This window comes from Lepisma saccharinum, chromosome 6, assembly GCF_977018435.1.
Source record: "Lepisma saccharinum chromosome 6, izLepSacc3.1, whole genome shotgun sequence".
NCBI classification, from domain to species: domain Eukaryota; kingdom Metazoa; phylum Arthropoda; class Insecta; order Zygentoma; family Lepismatidae; genus Lepisma; species Lepisma saccharinum.
Window position 1 is genome coordinate 28015025 of NC_139234.1, and position 1957 is coordinate 28016981.

Below are 1957 nucleotides of genomic sequence, written 5' to 3' on the forward strand. Positions count from 1 at the left end.
GTAAAAGGGGAAAACATGTTTGTTACGACACACGAATCAACTTGTGAGATGTTTGTTTCAAGCTTAAACTTTACTTTACAATTACTTGAGAAGTACTTGGCGTATTACAATGTAACAAACGCCATTCTTAATATATTTTTCCTTCTTTCAATTTGACAAAGAAGTATGGGGTTTCCATTATGAAGAAACGTAAGTTTGTTAAAAATCATACTTCCTTACGTAGTTGAACTTATTCTATCCACTAATTTCATGAGCTCTTGTCATACGTTTATGTCTTGTGAAAGTAGTTTTTCAATATTTGTTGTTGTTCACGAAATATGTTAGGTTTTAATTTTAGGTAGCTCACCCTGTATATATTAGTTTTTATAATTGCTGTAGCGTATATTTTTGTGGGAATTTTCTACTTTCATTATTTTTATGCAACATCTCAAAACACTTGTATTTATTACCCTTTTTAATTTTGCTTGGTTTTGTGATATGGAAATGTTTCAATCAGAATCATCACTATAGGATCTCATGATTTGTAATTCGTTTAAGTGGGAAATTATATTTTTCTAACTTAATATGTGCAGTTTTTTGTACAATGAGAATGATCTAGCTAGTTATAAGTGTTTCATGCAGTATCTTTGAAATTTTCACAAATTTCCAACTCTTTCACACTTTTTGTGCACTAAATAATATTTTTTACGTAGAAATTTTCAGCGAAAAATGCAGGCTCAACCGGGACTCGAACCCGGGTCTCTGGCATACTGTGCCATTGCTCTAACCACTGAGCTACCGAGCCGGCCTGGCCTCGTCTGATTTTTCGCTATCGCTGTTCTACCTGCGTGGAATCGTCTCTGTCAGTGCTACAGCAACGGGATCTGTTGCCTTTGAAACACAGTAGACTTCGACGTTGCCTGATTACTCCCAGCGTAGAGACGTGTGGTTGTGTGTAAAGATGTTGTACGTGTAGGGGCTAATGAATCCTTCACCGCTCTTTGTTTGCAGTCAAAGGTCTGAATCCAGTTGTGGAAAGAAGTGAGTAGTTTTGTTCCCACTTGACATGAAAGACCCATTCTAAATTGGCCTAACTGTTCTTGAATATTTTAAATATATTTTGCCGAACTGGATCTCTACACGTCAGGGTTCAACCACCTTGCTTCTATATTAAACTGAACTGTTTATGAAAAAATTGTTGTTTCCATTGATGTTTTTCTACGCCCTTTCTCTACGCGTGTGTTGATCGACTTTTGATCTCGGCGCCGAAGTTCTCTCTTTCGAATACTGGCCTGGCTGTTCCTTGCCAGTCTCCCTTCATCTATTTTAGTTAATCATCACTCAGCCTCATCGTCGCGATCAATCAATAGCGATCAAAATAACAAAAGTACAAATATGAACGTTCTGTATTGACTTGGGTAATTATGTATACTGCTGCATCACATCACATGTTATTCAGAGGCGCAACCACGAATTTTTGTCTGGGTGGGGGGCAGTACCAGGATAAATGTACCAATAATAAAAATAATAATAATGTAAATAATAATAATAATTACTTTAATAATCATAAAGCTAATAATACTAGTGTTATTATTATAACATTGTTATTATTATTGTTATTATTGATTTGCTTTATTTTACTTCGCTTCTTGTGCAACTTTTAGCTAATTTGCGAAGATGGGGATGAGTGATGATATGGTGAAATTGATGAATGAACACTCGCAAACATCCATGCCGAAGTTGGGATTCGAACCCGGAACGAACATTATTATTATTATTATTACCAGGCTGTCCCAGAAGTCCTGCACCATCATCACACTGAGCTCCACGATGTGAAGTTTGCGAGGGTAGGTGGCACCACCGGTGAGAGGCTGTTGGCAGGCATAGAGGACAGGTTCGTGGGATCAAGTGAAGGCATGCACTACATGTGTAGCGAGTGTTCCCGTGAAGTTAAATTGGGCACGATGAGTGAGGACCA

The 1957-nt window shown here is 37.5% G+C and overlaps 1 non-coding gene across 1 annotated transcript; it reads right to left on the minus strand.

Annotated features, from left to right (window-relative positions):
* Positions 1 to 712: 712 nt before the first annotated feature.
* Positions 713 to 784, minus strand: TRNAT-AGU (transfer RNA threonine (anticodon AGU)). Its single transcript has one exon. It is a non-coding gene; the product is annotated as a tRNA-Thr (tRNA).
* Between the last annotated feature and the right edge of the window lie 1173 nt (positions 785 to 1957).